General features: G+C 39.8%; 1 protein-coding gene across 3 annotated transcripts in view; it reads right to left on the bottom strand.

The window, feature by feature from the left end:
* LOC122201112 (disks large homolog 2-like) overlaps positions 1 to 26865 on the bottom strand; it is a 1368059-nt gene that overhangs the window by 212000 nt on the left and 1129194 nt on the right. The gene's annotated exons all lie outside the window — the stretch shown is intronic.

Below are 26865 nucleotides of genomic sequence, written 5' to 3'. Positions count from 1 at the left end.
GTGTGTTAGGGGTATGGAAGGAGAATTCCACTAGTAGCCTACTGAGAAATGGTGTTGACTTGACAAATGAGATCACATGCGTAATTAAGCTTTGACAAAAATTAAAGGGGCTAACAGTGCTAGTGAAATTAAAAACAAACAAACATGCATCACATTGTGACATTTTTTTTCCTCAACAGAGAAGCCCAGAGCATTGTGATCCAGCTGGTAAGAATTCTGACATGTAATTTAGAATCTTTAACCAGTAAGAAATGATTCTAAAGGACTTGGCAATAGGCCTGGCTCATGGACTCCATACCCTGTTACAGATGTGAGGTGGCCACCATATTGCCTACCATTGGGGAGAAGAAGCTATGGTAAAACAGCTGTCTCATACAGGGGCTTTGGTCATAGGGTGGCTTCTGGTCACAGGGTCTGACATCTGGCCTCTGCCACTTACTGAACTGTTAGGATCCTGGACAATGTGCTTAACTGCACTTAAGCCTCAATCCCCATCTGTAAATGAAAACAGTAGTGCCTATCTCATAGGGTTGTTACAGGGAGAGTACATGAGATAATAGATGTAAACAGCTTGGTATAGTGCCTGGCACATAACAGGTCTGGTAACTATTAGTATTATAATTAGGATTGCTGAAAGGGAATTTTTCTTTCCACAACTGGCTAAAAAACCCTTATTTCAAATACTTCTGAGACAGAAATAAATATATGGATGATGGATTTGCAGAAATGGGAGTGGGTGTTCCATTGTAATATAATTGTAATGTGCTGAAAACCACAGCAGTCTTGTGCCAATCACAAACCCTTTCTCATAGTAAGATTATTTTGTGAGTGAACCTGGAGAGTATCTTATTAATTACGTGCTTTAATGTTCCATTTGGTAATATGAGTCTCTTCTGAATTCTATTTAATGATATAATACAGAGAACTGTACCCTGGAAGGACCTTGGTTTGAATCTCACCTCAGTCACTTAATGGCAATGTGAGCTCTGGCAAAACAAAAACCTTTCTGAGCCTCAGTTTCCACATCTATAAAATAGGGATAATCTGTTATCTATAAAATAGGGATGATGATGATCATCATCATCACTTTTACTGAGTTTTTGCTTTGTTCCAAGTTCTACCAGCCTTTACTAAATTATCTCACCCTCACTACATACTACGTTGCCTTCTAGAAGTGTGGTTGTAAAGGCAGGGTCTGTAGCCAAGAGCTCAGAACCAGACAGCTGGGATCAATTGAGTTGATAGCAGAGGACTGCTAAATGATGACCAAAAATATCAAAAAACTCTTGCTGCTTTCGAGACAGTCAGGTCTTTGACAGGTGGACAGCAGGCTGCAAATAGAGGTCTAGCAGGGAAGGGAAAGCTTTGTGAATATACACAAACATCAGAAACTTTGGGACCTGCAGTCAAACCTCAACCTCCAAGGCTTATCACAAATAATGACTTCGAAGATGTCTAGAGCAAACATCTAAAAGGTCACAAGGAGCACCTGGGTGACTCAGTCGATTGAGTGTCTGACTTCGGCTCAGGTCATGCATGATTTCATGGTTCATGAGTTTGAGCCCTGCATCAGGCTCGCTGCTGTCAGTGCAGAGCCTGCTTCAGATCCTCTGCCTTCCTCTCTCTCTGCCCTCTACCACTTTCTCTCTCTCTCTCTCTTTCTCTCTCAAAAATAGATAAACATTTAAAGGGTCAAAATAAAGGCAGACATGAACAGAGAGATAGGACCCTAAGTATGTCAAATTGATAGAGTGAAGAAAACAAAGCACACCAAGCTGCTCCACTCCAGGAAGTGCCCACTAGGACTCAGAGCATATAGCCTTAGAGAGAAAGTATGGCAGAAGGCAGCACATGGGGCTGCTGATGAAGGAAGGGGCACTATGGCATTTATTTATTTGTCAGTTATCTTTAGATTTCTGTGCCCACTGGGGTCAGAGGCTGGAGGTCCTTCTCTTGACTTTAAGAAAGCTATTTAACCTCTGTGCCCTGGTTTCATCTTTAAAATTGGGGCAATAAAATTATGGCACAATTTGCAGTGTGCTACTATGTGTTTGTAACAAGGAATGGAGAAGCTGCCTATGTACTGGCATAGAAAGATCCCCAAGACACATCAATAAGTGAATAAAGGATAGTGCAGGACAGAGTGTATGGGATTCTCCCTCTGGGGTGGAAGAAAGGTGGTAAAAGAAAAAAAAAAAAGTATGTGTATGTGTATGTGTATGTGTATGTGTATGTGTATGTGTATGTGTATGTATATGTATATGTATAGAGTTTGCTGTACTTGTGCAAAGAAATTCTAGAAAGATGCACAAAAGCCTAAAAGTGGTGGTTAGCTAAGTGAGGAGGATGGGGAGAAGGCAGGAAAAAACTTTTCAATAAATACCTTAGAAAAATCAAATTTTAAATTATTTTAAATAATAACAGGAGGATAGCAATTAGAACATACCTCATAGGGTTATTTTTAAGAATAAATGAATAACCTATTTAAGAGCTTAGCATGAGGCCTAACCTGTAGCAAGCAATAAATACACATTAGTGGGGACTATTTTTTCTTCTTGAGAAAGAGAGTGGGAAGGAGCCCTTCCTTGGCTTCTACTTGCAGTTCAGGTGCCCAAAGAGCTGAAGACAAGTTGTAGGAGGCTGGCTGCTGGACTTTCACTGAGGTTTTAGAAGCAGAAAGTCCATGATGTCTTGATTTCCTCCTCAATCACCAAGCTGTGTTCCCAGGGATCAAGAGCAAACTGTCCACCCAGAAATATCATTTGAGCCTTCACCCAGGACCCATAACACAGTGGGCTAATAGGTATGGAAAGGTAGAGAATTGCAACTCCCAACACAAACACAATCTGACCGTGACTCCAAGAACTAGAAGTGATTTAAAAACAGGCATGCCTCAGAACAAAACATGAGAAAAGATGAACAGATGCCAATGAAATGTCACTTTCACTGTGTTGCTAAAAATGCTTTAATGTCCTTAAAGCATACACCTCAGTGGATTAGTTGGAAATGCCACAAAGGGATGAGAATAATAAAAATAAAAAACAGGCTTTGAAGAGAACCCTTTATGTAGTCACAAGATTAATAATCTATGTTTTTTTTTCCCCATCTGCACTGAAAAAGAAGATTTAATAATCAGATACAAAAGGTAGGAAATTATAGTGAATCACAAATATTCAGATATTGTAACCCAAACAATTGTTCTAGCATTGCCTGTGTTTTACTGGGGGTTATGCTAAGTGGCTGACAAAATAAAGACTCTAATTTTTAGTTCCTTAAGGATTAAAACACACAGCATTTGGAACACAGAAAAGTACCATTTTAGGCACTTGTTGGGGAAATAGCACACAAGTGATGCCTTGGTTTGGTTAGAGGCTTCCTTTAAGTAGGTTCTATAAAAGGAGCAAGCAGGCAGGGGTCCAGAAGATGGTGATGAGGCACCCCTTGTGTAACTGCCATATTGTTAGCTACAGTGGCTCAGAAAGTAGACAGATTTGAGCACAAACTCTGTGTCTATCAATCATTAGTTGAGTAGCTTCAGGCAAGTTATTTAGCCTAGCTGAACTTTAATTGTCCCATCAGTAAAATAGAGATAATTATAACGCACCTTGTAGGGATATTATGGGGATCCAAAGAGATAATATATTTAAGATGCATAGCATAGTGCCTGGGATATAGTGGATGTTCAGAAAATGTTAGCCTTTATCATTATCATCTATCTTCTCATTCATTAAGCTATTCACAAAACCATCATTGATTAGGGAGCATTTCAGGTCAAACTTTGGGCTGGGCAAAGGAAACCCAAGACACAGTCCTTGTACACAGGAAGTTCTCAGCCTAGCAGAGGAGATGGACAAAGGAAAGCAATATGGCATTGGGAATAGGATAGAAAGATAGAAGTCAGTGCCAGGCACACTGGGGCATAAAGAGGGATACTACAGGGATGAGGAAGGGGCTTCATGGTGGAGGTGATGCTGCGGTGTAGGGCTTAAAACAGGTATACATATAAGGCATTTGGGACAAAAGCAACAGGGGGACACAGACACTGGAAAGGAGGGGTGAGAAGAATGGTGTGAAGAGGTCCAGGGAACGAATAAGCCAGACAAAGAGGTAAGGCCAGAGAGGGCCAGGAGGTTCATTGTCTTCACAGAGGGCTGAGTACACAAAAAAGTTTTTATAATTTGGTGTGTTTGACAACTCAACTTCTTTAATTAGAAGCTGAAAGATAGTCAGCAATGCCCTGCCAGGGGACTGCCCTCAGACTGCTCCATATTATTATGGTGGAAAGATAATTTTGTACAACATTTGCCAGCCTTAGAAGAAACCCGCTGAAAGGGTGTTTTGCCTGATCTTGCCAGGACCTTATCCTTCTTTGCAAATTCAATGTTGGCTTGGGGTAGGTATGCATCAGTAAATTCCGCACCCCCCCCCGCCCCCATTTCTATTTTGCTGACAAATTTTCTCGTAAATACCTAGTTCCCTTCAGCACAAAAAGGATTAGCAGTGTCAGTATTGATTAAAATATGTATTTTTAAAAGGAGGAAGATGTGAGGGTCACCTGGGTGGCTCAGTCAGTTAAGCATCCAACTCTTGGATATGGCTCAGGTTCGTGAGTTTGAGTCCTGCATCAGGTTCTGTGCTGATGGTGTGGAGCCTGCTTTGGATTCTCTCTCCCTCTCTCTCTGTCCTTCCCCCCTCAAGTGAATAAATAAACTTAAAAATATATTAAAAAAAAGAGGAAGATGTGAACTTGGTGGTGGTGGTGGGGGGGGGAATCCAGACACATACAGGTTCAAATATCTTCTGCTACTTAACAGAGGTGGGGATTTTTTTTAACCCTTGTGAATCTCCATTTCTTTATCTATAAAGGAGAATTTGATCTCATGGACTAGAATAATTAATGTCAATTATCTACTACCAAGCCACAAATAGTCGCCATCATTACTTCCTGTAAAACTAAAGTAGGGGATTCGGACAGCAGCCTTGGGAGACAGAATTCTGAGTCTGCAGGGCAGAAAGATTCCAGGAGGTAGAGGAAGCCAGGTCAACTTGTACTTCTAAATTGTGCCATGATCTGACTGGGCTGGACCCAGTGAAAGCTCTTAATTCCTGTGTGTTCAACTGAGGTTGGAAACACTCTGATCTCTTTCTCTCCTCGGTATATTGAAAGTTTCCCTTAGCAAGGCTGACCTTCACGGACCAATAAAGGTTAACTAAAGCAGTTCCTTTCACAAGTTTTCAAGTTACTTCAGGTCTGTAGATCTGGCGCAGAAAGAAGAGTTAACAGATGAGGTTTGCTAAATACAAGCAATTTTTATGTAGTCCATACAGATGTACTTAGGAAAGGATGTGACAGACAGCAAATGCACTCTGCTGGTAAGATATTGCAGTTCTTATCAAATGCCCTATAAATGATAATATAATGATACCTCAATCCAGCCCCCAGTGAGGACAATACATTACCCTCTATGGTACATCTGTGCTGCTCAGGCATTTCATAGACAGGACTGAACTCTCATACAGCCTTAGGAAAGCCACATGTTCTTGCTTTTTAATCTGGTATCTTTAACTGGTAAAAACTCATTACTCTTTTGAGCTACACATGTGCTTATAATGAAGCTCACTTATGATGAAATATAAAGAGAATCTTACAGAAATCCCATAATCTGGATCCTGTAAACCCACTGATGAAAAAAATTAGCAACCAAGAAACAAAATGGTACTTTATTAACCCAGGTACATGTAATATTTAATGCCAAGCATTAATGGAATAATATACATGAAAACCTCAGCCAAAACAAAAAAAATTAATTTCAAATAAGCTGTTTTTTCCATGCCAACTATCTTGAAAAGGTTTGGTTTTTAAAAAGTTGCAAAAGCTATAATATAGTCCAGCATAAATGGCCCATAACAAACTAACCCAAGGCTGATCATAACAATATTACTTACAGTAGTGAAAAAAACAGATACAACTTAAAAGTTTAATAATGACAAACTGACTAAATCAGTAGTGTCACATCCCCATAATGGAATCCTAGATCTCTTTAAAATTCACTTTTACAGAAGAAAAGAAAAGAAAAGAAAAGGTAATGACATAAAGAAATGCCCACAAAACATTATTAAATGAAAAAGGTGACTAACTCCTAGACACAGTATGGTACCAATTTTACAGAATTTACAAACAAGTTGTAAAGCTCTAACATAATGAAACTGGTAGGTATCATTTGTTGATTTCTTTTTTTTTTTTTTTTCTAATTAGGAAGTAGTCTTTTAAAATATTTAATTTTGTAAGTAAAACTCTGGAGGTCAGTGGAGGTATGGAGAAGAATGCATTTGAAAGCATTGAAAAATTTGGCGAATATTAAAAATAATGTTTATAACATATAACATTGCTAAATGCTGATCTGAACTGAAGTAAACCAGGATAGGAAGGTTTACATATAGTATAACCTGCCCTATATATTTCAGGCACACAAATCAGACTGAAATTAAATAGGCCAAAATGTCAAGGAGTGTTGCCTCTGGCTAGTAGAAATTACAGATCGTTTCTTTTATCCCTTTTTTCTTTCCTATTTTTTTATAGGCCTCAGTATATCCCAAAGTTTTAACAATAAACATGGAATGCCATTATAATGAGGAAAAGTCATTATTTTTTAAAAAATATAACACAGCAGAAAAAAATAAACTTAAAGGCACTCAAATATTGTCATATAGACTAAACTTCTAATTGTCTGACTCCAAATCTCCTTTATTTTACATACTGCTAACATTTAAAAAATACTATGTAAATCTAAGAAAAAAATTTCTATTACCAATTCAATAAGGTAGAAACATTCACAGTTCCTACTTACTTCCATTATTATTTTTTAAAGTGCATTGTTAAAAGACTTACAGATCCCCTGCCAATGACTTTTCTTTGTGAAAAAGAAACCTGCATAGATTCAAAATTACATGAAGGCTTTTTTATGTGGAAAACTAGATCTAACGGTTGAAAGGCAAAGGAAGGTAGATCTGCAGTCATTATACAAGCCAACAAAATTTTCTTCATTTAAAAGTTCATTCAACAATCTTTATTAAGCCCTTATTCCATGCCAGGTATTGTTTAAAGTGCCAGGGATATAGAGGTGTCTGCAAATGGGAATGGAGATAGTACATTCCTTTCAAAGGATATATAAAACATGGCTGACTGACCACTTGGCAAGCATGTTCTAGAGGAGATCCAAATATGTGAGGTGGCAATGACCCATTTCTTAGTCTGGAAACCTCTCATTCTCACTCCCTGCCTTCTCACTCTCTTCCATGTCCACTTCCACAATCCCCTAGAAAGCAGAGCCAGATTCAAAGGCTTGTATGTGATACTTCATTTTGAGCAGTGATCCCAGCAAAGAGGATTGAAGAACCAGGGAGACTAGTCAGAGAAGGAGGGAAAGACAACGTAAGCAAATGTCATTGGGTTACTGAGCACTCTTGTGGGCAACTGGGATTCAATCCCTCCAGGACCTTCTGAGGAGTGTCCATAATGCAATTCAGAACTCTCTCTCTAAAGGATGAGGAGGGGAGCCTCTACCCACCAATTCCCTCCCACCTTCGGACAACAAACTATCAAGAGTTGCCACACAACTTTCAGTTGCACTTCAAATTTTGTGCATGCCAGAGTGGTGAGTGGACTTCTGGACAGAAAGCAGAGAGGGGTGTGGCCGCTGAGGCAAGGTGGTGTCAGGTTACACCTGCATAAAGCTGGTTGCTACATAAATACCTTTAGTTAATGTGGCAGAAAAGATGTAAGACTGAGCATAAAGACGGCACCATCTGTAAGGTTCTTCTAAGCCATATGAGGGAATGATAATAACAGTGGTAACTAATACTTTTTGACCATGCATAGTCTGAATATGTTTTATCACTTAATCCTCAAAATAAACTCCATGAAGCAGATTACACGTTCACCTGATTTTTAAGTACAAGGAAACAGGCTTTAAGAAGCTAAGTGGTCTGCCTGATGTTATCAATAAATGGTAGACTGAAGATGGGCTGAGGGACTGGCTGCAGAGCCCAAGCATGACACTGCCTCTCTCAGTGCCCATGAACATCCAAGTGTCTCCAAAATGGGATAGCAAAAGTGGGAATCAGTTGCCCTTCAGAGTTTTGTTTCTGTATCTGTCTCTAACCACACTATGAGTTCCTTCAGGGCTGAGATTGTGCCTATCCCATGCTTTATGCTATATCTCCAGGACTTAGCAGTGTATGAAATATAACAAAGCACAATGCTTGCTGAGCCCAGCTGAGTATCTCTTCCTCACAGGGAACTAGTGCTTCTTGAGAGCAGAAACTATTTCTTATTCATCTTTATACCCAGCACATGTTTGTTGACTCTGACAGAATGGCATTTTCCAGAAAGCAGAGTACATTGTGGTTAAGAATGTGGACTTTCTGTCAGAGGGCCCTGGGTTAGAGCCCCACCCTTGATACTTACTAGCTATATGATCTTGAACAAACTAGGCAATAGTCTTTCCAGGCCACAGTTTCCTCATCTGTAAAATGGCATGATACTATTTGTATTTTCATTATAGGGTTGTTGTGAAGCTTACATGAGATAGATACAAAAGCATTCATCATTAGAGCCTGGCACATGGCAAACATGAAATATTAGCTATAATTATCATTATTGGAAATTCTGTACTGTTAGTATTGACAGTATACTTGGAATTCTTAAGCTAGATCCAAGGGCCTTTGGAATGTCCACTTTAGTACATATGGGAAAAGCTCTAGAACACAAAGTATCTTAGTAGATAGACAGCACCTAGCACATAGCTGGCACTCAGTAAATATTCACTGAATGTTACATAAGGTAGTGAGCCACATTTGTTTTTGGTAAGAATCATCAGAACACATGCTGAAAATGACTAAATGCATTATAGGTTTCTAACTACCATTGGACAGGAAGAAAGATCAGTGTTTTAAGTGCTGGCTATAATCAGATAGGAGAAACAGCAATATAACCTATGGCAGGTGTGATGACACAAAACCAGGTCAGAAATTTGGGACTCATTTACAAGACATTATGATCACAAACTAATATTTGAATTTATATATCCCTCCCAAATTAAATATGGACATTATGATCATTTACAAGACATTATGATCACAAACTAATATCCCTCCCAAATTAAATATGGACATTATGATCATTTACAAGACATTATGATCACAAACTAATATTTGAATTTATATATCCCTCCCAAATTAAATATTTTGACCACATGAGATACATACAAAAGTATGTATCAAAAATTGCTCACTTTTCAATATTTCCTGTCTTGTTCTTATTATAGAACTATAATAATAGTCAAAAATTGCTCAAAAATTGCTCACTTTTCAATATTTCCTGTCATGTTCTTATTATAGAACTATATATTTTCTTAACATACTTGTTTGTGTTAATTAATTATAATTTGAGTTTAGAGTCTGAAGACTTTGGGATTTATTTTAATGACATTATTCGAAGAAATGTGAACCCAGATTCTGAGGGAGAAATTGGGTGGCTGGAAGATAATGCCCAAGATGGTGGGGACTTTCTTTGAGTCATGACAGAAAGATCTGGTTTGCATCCCAGTCTTCCATATACTATTTGAATGACCCTGGACAAATTATTTCATGGCACTGAATCTGTTTTTCATAATTTCTAATATGAGGTTCCTGTTGCCCATTTCCCCAAATTCACCTGAAGCTTTGTTTGAAGGACACATACAGAGTGCCTGGTATGTGACACGTATTCAATCATTGTCCATTCCCTTCCTCCCTTAAAGGTAAGAAAAAAAACCAGAGTCCTGGGGTAGCTGACAATAATAATTATTCTCTTAGGCCCTCCTATCAATATAGGTCATGCAATCCTTCATTAAGAAAGTGTCTTCCTCAGAGGAGAAAATAAAAATTTTCAAATCAGAAGTACACGGGACCGAATTTTGCAAAATAATAATAATTAATAATAATAATAATAATAATAATAATTTTTTTTAAAACAAGATTCCTCATTAGGCAGCAAACCACATTTTAAGGTTCAGCTCAACCTCAGCATGGTGGCTGGATGGCTAATCTTGGCAAACCTTTATATCACAGTGGCTGGAAGATGAATACAGCGTTTCATTCGGCATCATCATGATTAGCACCCTGGTGCTAGTAATGCTCCTTAGACTGCCCATGATGTGTGGTGGCTGCATTGGAAGTCAGGAGTTTAATTTAGCTTTCTGAGCATCTGCAGGTTTTGTTTTCAACAGGGAACTGCAGATTACATAACTGTCTTGGCTTCTGCTTCAGAAGGTGAACGATTGACTCTCTAAATTAACTGTCGATACAGATGGTCAGGAACAGAGCTTGTCGTACATGGAAGTGATTTCTCCCCAAATCATTTGGAAGGTAATGAGATAGCTCTTGACCTCTCCAGACACTTGGCAGAGAAAACAGGAGAAAGTTACATGCATAGCTAGGTAGATATTGAAAAAAGAGACATAGTCTAAAAAAACCTGGCTAGGATTTCTTTTTTAAAACTTCTTTTCACTGTACCCTATTGTTGACTCCACTGGATTGGTCTGTTCCCCCTTACCAATCATTATTCTGTGGGAATTTTGCCAAGGACTTTTATGGAAGAGTGTTAAACAAAGGGAAATGCAACATGATGAAAATGGGGCTCCTGGGAGCACATGAAAGCAAATGAGAGAGGAATATAAAGTGTATACACTGTCCTGAACTGGTCTAACACATGCTAAATTAGGTCTGAAATAACATCTAACCCCAGCCCTCAAGGTGATTTTTGTCTACTCAAGGGGAATACTCATAAAGCAGATAACTTCAGTACAACATGCCAAATGCTAAGACAGAAAATTTTTAGGAACATAGAGGAGGAGTACTAGAAAGAGCAGGGGATGATTAGACACTAATTAATAATATAAAGTTTATATAACATGTACCTATTTGCAGATATGAGTGATATAATCAAAACTTGTAATTGCTATAAGGACATCATGTAGTTAGTTAGTGTAATTCAAGGCTTAGTCTTGTATTTAAATTTTCAGACTTCAAATTCTATGTGTTTTTCTAGTAGTGACTGGAAGCCCAGGGCATGTGGAATGAATTCATATCCATATACTGCAGAAATAAAAAGAAAACGTAAGGGACTGGCAGGGAGGTAAGTGGGTATAGTTAGTGTTGAGTGTATTAGTTTTTAGTGGACATAGGATTTCTGTGCTGCAAGATGAAAAAGTTCTAGAGATATGTTGTAAAACAATATGAATATACTTAACATTACTGAATTTTACACTTAAAATGGTTAAGATGGTTACACTGTTAGGTTCTTTTGCCACAATAAAAAGACTAAAATGTAATATTATATTAATAAAACATTATAACACAAATAAGTGAATAACTGTCATTGATAACGTAATAACCATAACTAGTATGTGTGGGGCACTATGCTGGGGGCAATGTCAGACATTTAACATGGACAATCTCATTTATTCTAACAGTCCCTTTTGACAAATGTGCAACCCAAGGCTTAGAGGTACCATGCCTAAAGTCTCCACAACTAGCGTATGAATAGGCCAGACTGTAAAACCATGGCCTCAACAGTCATTTTCCACACCGACACATCTTTTTGAACTATACAGTGAAACTAGGCAATTCCAAATAGATACACATCATTTCTTGCCTTGTACCCACATGAAGAATTAGATAAAGAAGATGACAACTCCTCAAAGGCCAAAATGAAGTCCCCGATAAACTATTTAAAGGGAAGATCATGTGGGCCAGGGTCTGTAGATGCTGTGACCACTCTGGTCAGTGGAGGCTCTGCACTGCTGAGGGGTAATCAGATACTCAGCTTCCCACTGTTTCTCCTCATTTAGACACCTCTGTGGGATCATTAGCTGCATAAGGAGGTCTTTCTAGGTAACAAGATGACGTCTGTCTATGATTTGACGTCAAGTGACTCATTTCACTACCGTCATGTAGCAGGCACCTCAGTGCAGATCAGGTTCACCCTGTGGGAGCCCTGCAAGTTTCCGGTTGAATTTTATATTTATTCTGAGATAACTGCATTTGACACCCCAGGCTGACTAATAGCTATGTGTGACCAAGATATGTGCCAAGCTAGCCAGCTTTTGCAGTTGTAAAGAAAGTTATAAACAGAGAAAGAAACATAATTGGACACTAGGAAGAAGGTCACAGTGCAAATGTCTAGACTGCAGCAAGAGAGGGCAGACTAACAGCATGGGTGTTTCTATCACCTGACTTTGTATTTGGGTTGACCATACTTATTAATCAAAGAATGGTCCATGAGCAAGCATGCTAGAAACACTGAAGCTCAAGCCCCAGCCCAGAGCCACTGAATCAGAATCTGCATTTTGACAGGATCCCCAGGTGATTCATGTGCACATTACCATTTGAGAAGCCATGATATAGAATGTACACATTCTTATTTTTAATAATTGAGTGTTTACTGGAGTGCCTGGGTGGCTTAGTCGGTCAAGTGTCCGGCTTCGGCTCAGGTTATGATCTCACAGCTTGTGGGTTCGAGACCCAGGTCCGGCTCTGCAGTGACATCTCAGAGCTTTGAGCCGGCTTTGGATTCTGTGTCTCCCTCTCTCTCAACCCCTGTCCTGCTCTCACTCACTCTCTCAAAAGTAAACAAACTTTAAAAAAATTAAAAAAAAAGAGAATTGACTGTTTGCTAAATATGTTCAGTTGCAAATTAAATTACCATATAAAAAGGAAACAATAATTGTATATACTAGGCAAGATTATCATGCTAGTTAACACATGCTAGCTTTCACAATAATTTTTCTGCTTTAATTCTTTTAACAACCTTTAAGTTCTTACCTGTCTTCTTAATGGTAAGGAAATTTGCAAAGAAGACAATGTATTCCAGCTCTAGATCCCCCAAATTTCCCTGGAAATCACACTACCACACTAGAGGTATTCAGAAGGTCACTTGAACTTGAAATGGTCAGAAAAAGTAGGACTTGAACTGAGACTCAGAGAATGGGTGAGGTTTGCATAAAAGAGGGATTGCCAGAGTAGAGAAACAACAGACACAGGAGCACTTGGGGATTGGCATGTGAAAGTATTTTTCAGGGCAAGGCTCAAGGAAATATTTAAATGTGGGGTTCATGTCCCCACAAGAGCAATAAGAAGAAAAAAATGAAATGATGATTGAAACCAGAGGATGGAGGGCCTTGAAATCTAGGCCAAAGGGTGTGGTTATCTAGTAACTTGGCGTAAGGAATGTATTTTCAGAAGATAAATTATTCCGGTTTAATTCATTAGGCTTTTACTGGAGATTTTCATATGCAGTGGTAAATTTGCCTTAAGAATAAGAGATGGATAGATTCCAAGAAACACTTTAGAAAAACTCTCTCTACACTACTGTGGTGATTGCATCTTCTGTAATTCTGCACCTGCTTCATCAACTGCTGGCTGACATCACTGTTTTCTGACAGGGGCACACAGTATTTGCCAAAGCAGTTGAAAATGTGCAAGGATGAAGAGAGCATTAGGTAGGACAACAGATGTCTTTTAACTCGGGCAGTGGGTTGAGGATTCATCTCTAGAGGGTCAAAAGAATGTGGAGTTTAGTAAAGCTGCCAGGGTGGACCTGAAAATACACAAATGGGTCAACCATATGCAAGTGGGAATTGTTTTTCTACTGAGGATCACATATACAGAGCAACTTGATTCCTCAGCAATTAAACAAAAACAAATTGTTGGTTGCTCTTTAAAATTAAGGATAGGAAATGCAAATGTAAATGTATACAGTTGCACTAAACCCTAAAAAACACTAAAAACAAGAAAAAAATCAGTTTAATAAAATTTGAAGATGAAGAAAAAGGAGAAATAAGAAACTTGAGGATGAAAAGAGGGGACTAAAATATAGGCAGATGCAGAGGAAATGGGGAGAAAAAGAGATAAGGAAGGGGTAAAAGGAAAAGAAGGCATGATGGGAAGATAATTTATTAAAATTTATCAGGTTTTGGGGGCACCTGGGTGGTTCAGTTGGTTAAGCATCTGACTTTTGATTTCAGCTCAGGTCATGACTCACAGTTCTTGAGATTGAGCCCAGCGTTGGGCTCTGTGCTGCCAGCGTGGAGCCTGCATGGGATTCTCTCTCTCCCTTTCTGTCCTTCCTCTGCTTGCTTACTCTCTCTCTCTCTCTCTCTCTCAAAATAAATAAACATTAAAAAATGTATCAGGTTTTTAACATCACTATCTACTTTAATAATCATCTAACTCCATGTGGTAGATATTATACCCAGTTCACAGATAAGGAACAGATAGTACTAGTGATTAAATAATTTTCCCCAAATCACACTGATGGTAGGTGGTAGAACTGGAATTCAAACATTCAATCCATTAAACACCAGGAGGTATTAAAGTAACGTCAGTCAGGAGCCAAACCATGCTATGAATTTCTCTGTTAGTAAAATGAGGCTGTACATGTGAGACTACTGAATACACTAAGGTCAACAAATAATAGGTATCAATCTCCAGAAAAGGATTAGTTAACATATTAACTACTGATAACTACAATTCTAAATCTTTCTTGCCTCTGGGTTCAAGTTTAAGGATCAAAAACTCATGACAATCCCTAGTGTTTTGACAAAGAATCCTCAAATCCACCAGGCACAGAATATTCCATAGACTGAATCAATGCCTTCTACATATATGTTCTATTAATGTTAAATGTACATAGGTTACACTGTGACTAAATATGCCTTCATTAAAATTTAATTCAATATATTATTGTATCATGAAGTATTATCTGTATTGCCAAAATCTAAAAATATAACTACTCTCAGGTAGTTAAGAAGAGAGTCCTTCTATTCAAAAAGCCTGGGAATGACCATGAGTGTAATCCTTACAGTATTTCACACAAAAAAGAGCTGTGACAGTAGCCAGCTGAGACCTACTTCTGACCTGTCGACCCCTTAGATGAACAATCTTCATACCTGTCTTCTCAAAAAGTATCTTCCCTACTATCCATTCTGCTCACAGCAGAGATAAGTGATTTTTTCTAATGGCAATATTGCTCCTGTCACTTTTCTGCTTCAAATCACTTAGCTGGCCGCAGTGCCTTCAGACTAAAGATCAAACCCCAGCTTGGGGATAAAAAACCTTCTGTGATCCGGGTCCTCCTTAGCAATCCAGACTCCATCACACACAGGTCTATGCTCCTGCCAACTGAACTCCTTTCACCTTCTAGGAGAGGCTGAGTATTCCTTCTTGCTGTCCTCCTTTTCTACTTACTATTCTTCCCCCTTTCTTTTCTTCAAGACTAATTTCTCAAAATTGCACAGCTCTGCTTTGACATTTTTTTCTGCAGGAAGCCTTCTCTGATTGTTTTGTCAAGCTGAGTTACGGGTAGCTTGCAAGACCTCTGTGGCATTGATTGCACTGTATTGTAATTGCCCCATAATTGGAATCTAAGTTCTGTGAAGATGCAGACTGTGTCTGATTTGTCCTCCGATGCCTCATACCGTGCCCAGCACCTAGCAGATGTTCAGTGAAGATGTGCTGAATACATTCTAAAACTCCATGAAAAGAATCCTATCTCTAAAGTCAGGAGCACAGTTCTTTGGTTTATTTGCTAGTTTTTGTTTGAATTCTCTGCAGAAGAAAACTGTATGTCAATAAATCTATAACCAGAGCCCCAAGCATAGAGACAAGGAAGTGAAGAGAGCAGGGTCATTAAAATTGACTGCAAGGAGCCAGCAGCCTTGGTAGCAGGTCCTGGGGTACTTGGCCGGGTCCCTTACCCTCACATCTTGGCTTTCCCTACCTAATCAGTGGAATTAATACTGTTGCTTAGGTGTTTTTTTTTTGTTTTTTTTTTTGTTTTTTTTTTTATTTCTACAAGACCTTCAAGATCCCTCAGTGGGTTTTACATGAAGTTGGTGACAAAATTTAATGAATACTTCAATGACAATTGTTTTACATGTACTATGTTTTAAACAAGGACTTTATGTAACATGTATCCTCAGGGCTATATAAACAGCTCAGAGTCCTTTCTAATTGCTCTCCAAAATGAATTCTAAAAAGAATTAGGTCACTGGCATGGACTATACCCATTTTGTAGATAGAAACCTGAAGACAGAGGGTCAGGGCTGACTTCCTTTTGAGCACACAACAGCAGGTTTTGGAAAAGGGATGTTTTCTTTCTCTAATCCCACTTCTTCTCTTTTGCCATTATATGCCCCCTTTAATGCTGTATAGTGTTTTTTAAAGTTTATTTATTTATTATCATTATTATTTTTTTAGTAATCTCCACACCCAACATGGGGCTCAAACTTACAGCCTCGAGATCAAGAGTCACATCCTCTACCAACTGACCAGTCAGGAGCCCCAGTGTTTGTTATTTTGTGAATCTTTCTTCTTCTACTAGACTTTGAGATCCTTGAAGGCAGGGGTTAGGTCTTACTTTCCATTTTGTCCTTGCCTAGGATCTGGAATTGTGTAGACATGCAAATAATGTTTGCTGAAATGTTCATCTAACTCTTAAAAGTTCTCTGCTTAACTGTGTTTCTAAGTTTACTGTCAGGGAAACATCTCTGTCTTGTGGTTTACTGAAGAAAAATCTCAGCTTCAAAAGAAACAAATCTTTTCTGGTATCTATCCCCTCTCCTTCCTTAATTCTACTCCTCTGACACTCTGCTTAAACTTCTTTAGTGCAATAGAGCTCCTGTATTTTAAAGGATGCACAGGCTACCCCTCTACATTATAAAGTCTTAAGATTTTTCCTCTGAAGCTACAGAAGACATGATTTGCAGAGCTGGCTATCAACGACACAAACACCAATACAAATTCACTAAAAGCAATCCTCTGCTTATTTTATTTTATTTAAGTTTATTTATTTATTTTGAGAGACACAGAGACAGTCCAAGTGGTGGAGAGGCAGAGAGAGAGAGAGAGAGAGAGAGAGAGAGAGAGAGAGAATCCCAAGCAGGCTCTGCACTTGCCACCACAGCCTGATGTGGGGCTCAATCTCATGAATCATGAAATCATGACCTCAGCCAAAGCCAACAGTCAGATGCTGAGCCACCCAAGTGCCCCTCTGGGATTTTAAATTTAAATAAATCATCCAATGAGTTAAATGTTTGCTTTTCACTTTAACACCAGAGGACCCACTTCAGTATAATTTTTAAATAAATAACCCTTCATTATTAATGCAGATGTGAAGCTGTCTGGAGATGAATGGGTTACTGCTCCATCTTAAAGAAGGCTGCTAGCGAGAGAGGAGTGGCTGATGGTTTTGTGGGGGGCTTAGTTACATGGTTCAATAGTAACAGTCAGGAATGAGCAGAGAGGGAAAACAAAAATAAAAACAAAAGCAACTATTCAATTAGTCCAGATGGAGTAAAACAGCCCATAAGCTAATTGATTATAGCTATCATGACAGCTGATTACAGTCTCTGCCTGTAAAAACAGAGGGCTAAGAAAAAAAAAAAAGGGCACACACAAAAAATGTACCGCCTTTCATTAGTTTGTTGGTGAAATAGCTTCCTGATAGATGACACAATACAATTCAGTCCTTCTGTGCTAACAAAGTTAACCCATAATGTGGCAGTTGTGGTGGGAGGTCTGGTCTGCTGAGCACTTTGGAACGCCTTGGAAGCCAATGCTACCTCACACCGCTTGTGTAAAGGCAGCGCCTTTAGAATGCATCTTTTCTGTACCCAAATGACTTACTAATGATGACACCATTATGGCTACTGATCCACTATCAAATGAACAATCTGCATCCAGATGTCTCTTTAGATTGAAGATGATTTGCCCCCAGACTCACTTCCCCAATCCCCCTAGTGGCCCATGACTGCTGGTGGCCCATTCTGCCCAAGGGATTACAGAGACAAATGCAGCCTGTGCCCCTAGGAGGACAGATGGGTCATCGATGGCAAATTACAAAGCAATACCCTGAATTCTTTGATTCTAGGGGCACAAAGGAAAGGGCAGTTGCAGGTAGGGGAATCTTCTCAGAGCAGGTCTTTAGGACTAGGCTTCTAAGGTCACTACGAGTCTATCAGGCATGTGTAGAAAACACTTAGCACAGGATTATATTTTCAAATAAAGAAAATTTTGTTATTTATGAAAACAATGCTGTTAATATTAATTGGGAGGTAGGGTGTTCCAGCAGGAAAACAAATGCATGAAGGTCTTAAGAAATATCCTGTGCTGAAAACAAAGACCAGTTGTCTGTGGCTAGAAGATGGGGCAGTGACAATGGAATCCTCATTTTAGCTAGATGACTTTGTTGGCAGAGTAGAGAGTGGACTGAGAGGATAAGAGAGTGTGGTAAAGTCAGGAGGCCAGTTAGGTAGCTGTTATAAAAAGTTCAGTCAAGATAAGGGGAAGATGCTGACTGAGAACAGTTGCCCTGGAGTAAAAAGAATAAATAGCAACCAACTTCTGACAGACCATAGGGCCAGCTTGCACCTCCCAGGCCAGGCTAGTCTCTGGGCAAGAGAAGGTCACATTCACGGCCAGACAACCACAGCCAGGGCTAGTTTTGTCCTTAGACTCTCGCACCTATAGGCACTAGAACAGAAGTTCTCAGCTCGGCCTGCATCTCATATTGGAAACATTTGTATAATGCAGGTGCCTCACCTGTACTCCAGACACACTGAAGCCAAATCCCAGGGAGGATCTACACTTTTTAAATTCCTCACACAGCCACAACCAGGAGCCACCTCCCAGCCAGCATTCAGGCATAACAGTGACTAACTCAGTGCCTTTCTTAAAAAGTCTCCAAGTGTCTGCACATAGTGGTGAGGGCACAGAGCACTGCTCCCCCTGGGGCCTGCTGGTCGTTCCACGAGAGGCTGTACTGTTAGCAGAGAAGCAAGCAGGCCCTGCCACTGTAACTAGAGTGTCTTGTTCTTGAAAGCTTTGAAAATGCTTCTGTACATACTCAAAAGAGGTATTTCAAAAGAATTTACGAGTGTGACTCTACAGAGGCAGAATATAATATAGACGCTCAACCACCAAATGACAATTGATAAGGGGACAGGAGACACAGACAGGTTTTAGTCTTTGGTCCCCCATGAACATAGAGCATGTTCGCATAGAGAAACCACAACCCTGCACACTGTGGACAAGACAATCTTGGTGAAAAGAATGACATCCACCTGAATTATGTCTCAGTAACTAAAACTGTTCCTGTTTCCCAAGCTTTTACTCTACAAAAGATACTACTTTAAGTGAATTGCATTCCTTACCATGTTTAAGACTCAAAAACCTTGTGAGATAATTATTACAGTCTAGAGATGGAGAAATGAGTTTCTGAGAGCCTAAGTAACTTGGGAAAGATCACTGAGCTAGGAAGTAACAGAACCAATCCTGAACCCATATCAGACAAAACCAGTGCTGGTAGCCATCACTATTTTGGCTTCCATGTATGCAGGATTCACAGCCCATGTTGGAATGTAAACTCCTTCAGACCAAGGGCTAAGTCACCCTTGATCTTTGAGTCGCCCCCATCTCCCCCAAGGTCTCCTCTACATTTTTAATTATGGATTTAGGGTTTTCTTGGTTATTGGATTTTAGTGAGATAAGAAGGCCAGAGAAGTTCCACCAACACAAGATCCTTCTTCTCTGCTGCTTACAGGTTCTGAGCACCCTTTGGGAAGGCAAGACTCAAGACAGCTCTTTTGCAAACTGCTGATCCCTTTCTTTCAGTGAAAGAGACAAACTACCCTGGGACCTGAGAGTCCTTTCAGTAGTTTGTGAATCTGTTGATCAGATTAGTTTTTTTCACAGGTGAAGCTGGGTACAGAGGGAGAAGTTTGATTAAAAAAAAAGAAAAGTAGCTAGGAGCTGGGCCTTTAGCACAAGAGGTGCAAGGCTCAGAGTTCAATGACATATTCAAAGCCAATGTTTAGCTGACATGCATTTTCCTGCTACTGTGGACATATTATATAGAAGGAAGAGAAGGGCAAAGCTGTAGTTAAGGCTATTAGGACACTGCCATTGCAAAATGAAGTCAGTGTGAATGTATAAGCCCATTCATTCATTCAACAGATATTTATTAATGAGCAACTAACAGTAGCTGTGCATGTGCATGGTTTCAAAATGCCCAAATTTCCAACAGTATGGTTTAATTAAATAACACTGGTTCCTCTGACAACATGATTCAAATTTCAGTTACCACAGTGTATCAACTGTGAGCGAGTGGATAAAGTACAAACTTGCTATGGGCTCTTGGTCCACAAATCACTACGTAATAACAGATGCATGCCATCATCAGTGACCTACATGCCACTCCTTTCAAAGTATGTCATTATGGGTCACTGCACACATCTTGTTCCGTTCACATACAGACAGCAAAGCATGTAGTCATTTTGCTTCCTTGGGTCCTGGTGATAAACCCATAGGACACTTCACCAGAATGGTTAATTGAATGAGGGAATTTGCCAAGATGAGAGTGCAGCATAGAAAGAAAAAGGGATAATGTTGTAAGTGAAATTCACATGGGACAGTGGAATTAACAGAAGATACAGCTGATGGCAGACAGGCATGTTGACAGTGTCCTCCTTTGAGAAATACCGGATATGCAGCCAGAGGAACTCAGTAAAGGCAAACTTTAGAAAATAAGTGAGGAGAGTGGTTGGGATGAAAAAGGATAAAGGTGTTTCAGAGGAAATAACACTGGTGAAAAAACACATCAAAGGAACTCTCAGAGATATTTTATAACATTGAATGTATGAAGGATAAAAGGTTGAAAGCTGATTCAGACTTAGAAAAAAGTATGGCAATTTGCCAAAGCATAGAAAAGATGCTTGGTCAGTTATTGTGTTCTGTGACCAAGGAGAAGAAAAAGGCAAGCACTATTCAAACTACTCTTTTGTTTGTTTTTGTTGTTGTTTGTTTGTTTTAGACAGATGTGAATGGGGCAGAGGGAGAGAGAATCCCAAGCAGGCTCCACACTCAGTGCAGAGCCCAATGTGGGGCTCTATCCATGACCCTGGCTGACATCATGACCTGAGCCGAAATCAAGAGTTGGATGCTCAACTGACTGAGCCGCCCAGGTGCCCCGAACTACTCTTTCATAGAAAGAAATAAAACACTTTAATTTTCAACGTTTGTAATTCTTCAAGTTAACAGTGTACTAAACAAACATTTATTTTACTTTCTTTCCCATTTGGTAACCAACAAAAAGAAAGTTTTTAATGTTTGACAAAAGTTTTGGGAGGTCACAGACAAGGGTAGTGTTTATCACTGATCATTAAGATGTCATGTTTATGACATGCATGGTATCACACTACCGTGCAAAGCAAGGACTGCCTGTATTATGTACTGGGCATCAAAAAACACAGTCCTTATTGTCTCGGTGGTCTTACAACAAACAAATTAATTTTCTAAAAACCTGTGATTAATTGTTCCACATTTAATGGGGGTGCTAGCCTAGCTCTGAACACCCATAAGGATTTAGGGGAATTGTGGAAGGCAGATTTGGTAGGGGGCATGGAGAGACTAAAGTAGCAAAGGAGGTGTTGACCAGGGGAGTAGCACATCTGAGGAGAATGCAAATCTCCTAGCCCAGCAAGTCTAGTTCCTCACCCCAGAGGCAGGGTGAGGAGTGACTCTGGGCTGCTTTTTAAACTGGCTGCTAACAGCTCAGGTGTAATGCCAGATACATATTAATTGCCTTCAGAATGCAGACATACAGGTTAAGGTTCCTTCTCAAAAATAACACAGAAACTAGAAATGCTAACGAATACCACTGTCAGCCAACTTGTATGAATACAGTTTCTTAAAACCAGTGCAAAGTGTTTGAATGCAAATCTTTATGTCCCCAAAGTCATGGATATGCAAAGTGGCATCTGTGGCTATAAGTCTGTGTTCCCAAGGAAATCAAGGCATGGTAGTATATGAAATGACACATCTGGCTTTACTCAGTGGCTATGATTTTTAAGTCCAAAATGTATATTATATTGAGTTTTTTTTCCATCAAAAAATGTTTGAATTTTTAATTTATGTCCCCAAGGAAGATGTGGGGTTATGTGATATGCATGTGGATGCAACTAGGAATAAAGATGTTAAAGGAGTAGCAGGCTCCTTAGGATTCATCTTGTCCAACCTCTGCATTTAAAAGAAGACAAAAAAAAAAAAAAAAGCAGGGGCACCTGAGTAGCTCAGTTGGTTAAGCATCTGACTCTTGGTTTTGGCTCAGGTCATGATCTCACGGTTCGTGAGACCGAGCCTCAAATCAGGTTCCAGGATGATGGCGTGGAGCCTGCTTGGGATTCTCTCTTTCCCTCCCTGCCCCTCCCCCCACTTGCTTGCATGTGCTCTCTCTCTCTCTCTCAAAATAAATAAACACTAAAAATTTTTTAAAAGAAAAAAACAAAAAAACTAGAAAAACAAATGAAGTGAATTTCATCTAGGGATGCCAGTTGTCTAGCTCCACAGATTCCTGCATTATAATAACAACAGCTAACATTTACTGAGTATTTTCTGTATGCTGGGCTTTCCATATGAAGCATTATGTGTTTAAATCCTCACAGATCCATGAAATACTACTACTATTACCACTGATTTTACAGATGCAGAAACAGGCTTATGTTACTCAGTTATTCTTAGCTAACCATGAAGGACTTGGATTAGAAATCAGACAGAATGATCTGAACTGACATTGTTAGCTATTAAATGAAGATTGCCAACAAGTTACCTGTACCCCTAAATAAGGTAACCATGGTCTTTGTCCTTTAGAAGATCTTGGAATCTAGCTTTCCATATACAGCTACTAATCTTTAAAAAACCTTACAAAGTTAGTGATACAGTTCCAAATTTATGGATGACAATACTGAAAGCACAAACTTGAGTGGTTTCCCAAGGTTGCATAGCTTATAATTGGTGAAAGGAGGATTCAACTCATGAGTCTATTGGTTCTTTGAGATGCACACCAGCCTACCGCCCTGCATTAGAACTCTGCTATCCCTCAGCAGGCTCTGGATATTTGAACAAAATGTGCATAAATCAAATATCTGATCTGAAATCAACGTGCATCCAGGCATTTCTGGAACCCATTTAAGTCAGCAGCAAGAATTTCATATTCCTAAATCTCTCTGTATGATATACAGCAGCAAGAGTCTGGCAGCTCACAGGAGACAGACATATTATGAAGAGACCAGTGGCGAATGAAGCTCATGAAGTGTGGTTTGGGGGCCGCACTGAGGTGGAGGAAGAGGAATTTCACTGCGTGTGGTTCCTTCAGAACACAGAGAGCAGCAGATGTGAAGACAGAGCAGCCTCAGGATGTCTGTGAGCAGCGGGGGCTGGGAATGGCAGGCACTGCTGTTCTAGGAAGGGAAAGGAAGGGGAACCTGCCATCCTCTTTTCCTTCTAATGGCCACAATTCCCCACTGGTCTGTCAAGAGAAATGGGTCTGAGAAAAGTAGTATGATTCTCACCGCAGCTCCTTAGCCAGTTTCCAGAGGTTTCCAGCATAGCAGGCGGCTGCTTCCCAAATTCAGCTCTGCTCCCCTCCTCTTGGCTGAGGTGTACTGGTGTATAACCCCGCCTGCCAGCACACACTCCTGAAGCTCTTGAGTTGTGGCCAAAGCCTCTGAGGAGTGAGGCAGGTGGGGCCACCTTCTCAGGCTACTTGCAGAGCTAGTTTGAGATGCTTTACAACACAGAAGGGCCAATTTAAGGCATGGGATTACTTTCTCCATGCCATCCTTTTAGGGCAGTAACAACTCACTTTCCAGATGTTGACTGTTCCGCTCATCTCTTTCTTTCTATTCTCAGCTAAAAAGACCTTAGCACTGAAAAGACAGAGTAGGTGGAAGCCTGCCTGGGGAGCCTGCTGAAGGGAGCCTGGAAGGCCTCTTTACTATTATTTTTTTAAGTTTATTTATTTATTTGAGAGAGACAGAGACAGTGTGAATTTGGGAGGGGCAGAGAGAGAGGGAGAAAGAGAGAATCCCAAGCAGACTCCCTTCTGTCAGCACAGAGCCTGATGAGGGGCTCGAACTCATGAAGCCATGAGATCGTGACCTGAGCCTGAGCCAAAACCAAGAGTCTGATGTTTAACCAACTGAGCCACCCAGGTGCTCTGAGCCAGGAAGACTTCTTACCTACCAATTCCATCCCACCCTCCAGCTAGCTTCGGGTATTGGAAATGCCAACATACAAGTGTTGGTCTGGTATCTTCTTTTAAAATGTAGAAGGGAGTAAACATAGTTCTTCACAAGGTAGAGTTAATTCTTCAGCTGGCAGGCTAGAATCTGCTGGCTTCCTTAGGCCAGGAAATGCCTGCTTAATCAGCCTTTAGGAAGAAAGAGTATTTAGAAAGAGAGGGTTTAGGGAAACAAATTCACCTTTTTCCTTTTGTGTGGCAAAACCAAGTAAAGAAACTTGGTCCCTCCAATATGAGAAGTCAACCCCTTTTCTAATTTCTGTAGAACTAAAAAAAATATCCTAATGCTAAGCTCAAGATCTTTCTGTTTATGGGCACCTGAGTGGCTCAGTCAGTTACACGTCCAACTCTTGATTTCGGCTCAGGTCATGATCTCACAGTTTGCAAGACCGAGCCCCAAGTCGGGCTCTGTGCTGAGAGCATGGAGCCTGCTTGGGATTCTCTCACTCCCTCTCTCTCTCTGCCCTCTCCCACTTGCTCTCTCTCTCACTCTCAAAATAAATATTTTCTTTTAAAAAAGACCTTGCTGTTTAAAGCTTTTCTTGATATTTCAGGATGAATAGCTAAAATTTGGAAATTATGACAATTTTTATTCTAACCCGAAGGTGTTTTTCAAATATGTTTAATGACTCTTAATTTCACATATGCCGCAATTTCCCTTTTGTTTTGATATGTACAGTATATAAATGTGAAGGCATAATATAGATATTCTGTTCATGTATTGACTGATCAGTTTCTAAGTGGAGCCAATACACTTAAATTTCCTCTCTATATTATAATTCTATTTAGTATAGCATTGTTTCCCTGCCCTGTCTATTCTTCCTCAAATCAGATGTTGTTGTGGCCATGGTAACCACCTACTCTTTCTCCCTATTATTTTCTATATCAAAGCACATGGGCTAGAAAATCCTATGATTAAAAAAAAAAAAAACTCAAATAAGAATCAATCAGGCTCACCTAAGACGGGGAGTCATTTCTGTGTAAATGTTTAATTTTAAAAAACCAACCGTAAAAGTGTTCATCAGAAACAAATTATCACTAGGAAAACAGACTAAAGGTTGAATTTTCTCAGTTTCTTGAAGATTTAGAAGATGTTCAGAACTAAACACCTGCAGGTGTGGGAGTGCCTTATTTCCTGTAGGGATCTTTCCCCCCTCTGCATACAAAAACATTTGGGAAAAAAGTAAAAAATTTTCTTTAGGAGCAGTACTTTGCTTATTTATTTTACCATTAGCTGTTAAACCTGCCAATCACAGTTCTATAGGACAAGGGAACAAGCTGAAATCAGACGAGTCCCTGAAGGCAGGAACTTAGAAGGAAGGCAGATAATCAATGAAACTTCCCAGAAGCATGAAGGCTGTACAATTACAGATTGTGATTCTTTGAAGTACAATTAATTGACCACCATTTAGAAGGCAGTCAGTCACAAGTGGGAGCTGATTACTAGAGCAAGTGGTTATCGCAGACCCTCACAGACATCACATCTGCCTTAAAGAAAACAGTGCTTTAAGGAGTTTTCATTGAGAATTCTCTTGTTCTCTCTCTCTCTCTCTCCCTCTCTCTCTCTCTCTCTCTCAGCATCCTGAAACCATTGCCCCTTTTGGCTCCTTGAAAAAGACAATAATGACCCCTGCAGATGAAAATTCTCTTCTTGCCCACAAATGTCAATCTTATCTCAGACCAGTGTTTTATCTCTTCCCAACATGGACAGAAGATAATTGCAAAATGGGTCTCCACCATTGTGAAATGATTCTACTATTTCTAACAGACAAATTCTGGTTTGCAAGGACCAAGACTCTCCATTTCCTCTGCTCAGTGAAGATTCCATTTTCAAACAGAAAGGCTTATTTTCATAGCTTCTGCATAGATAATCTTATCCAACATGATCAACAAATGTACTGATTCCTGGTTGAAATTTCTGAGGGACAGATTTTGAGTGTAATGCTGATTAGTAAGCCACACAGGATCCTCTGAACAGACTTGGGGGACTCAGGGACTATCTTAAGTAGAGACCACTGTAATTGCCATTACCAGCTGACCCACCTTCTACTCCCACCACCCAGGGCTAATGTGGAATGCAGGGATGAGGTTTATAGAGACACCAGTATAACAGAATGCCTTTGTACTGTAGCAATGCAAACACTGACATGCAGAAGGCCTGGGATGCTCACTGCATTTGCTTCTTTTTGCCCCTCTGCTGGCTGCCTCTTCCTCTCCAGAACTCCTAAGTTTTTTTGTGGCTTTTCCACAGCTCCCTGGTTCCTCTGCTATTCAAAAGTCTTTCTGAATTCTAGTATCTTCCATGCAAAATAGAAAAAAGGGTGAGGGGCACAGGGTAAAGAACTATCAGATTTATATTTTGATTTAAAAATTAAGACTAGGGAGACTAAGACTTAGTTCTTAGTCCCACCTGGGGCAGATTCAGGCAGATGGTTTTAGCCAAATCACTTACTTTAGATTGTCATCTGTCAAGTTACATATTTAATGAGATCAAACAAGAGGAAGTGCTCTGGAAAGTGACCAATGTCAGATGCCACAGAACTATTATACAGTTGAAGTCACACAATCGTTTTGAGAAGGTTCCAGACAAAAATCATGGATTTTAGAGGGCACGAAGTCTGTTTAATGGCATCACAGTTGTCCTAGTGATCTAAGCTACACGCTTCATCCTCATACCTTGATTTCTC

This window comes from Panthera leo, chromosome D1 (genome assembly GCF_018350215.1).
Source record: "Panthera leo isolate Ple1 chromosome D1, P.leo_Ple1_pat1.1, whole genome shotgun sequence".
Classification (NCBI taxonomy): domain Eukaryota; kingdom Metazoa; phylum Chordata; class Mammalia; order Carnivora; family Felidae; genus Panthera; species Panthera leo.
The sequence above is the reverse complement of the archived record's forward strand: the minus strand, read 5'-3'. Positions and strand labels throughout refer to the sequence as shown.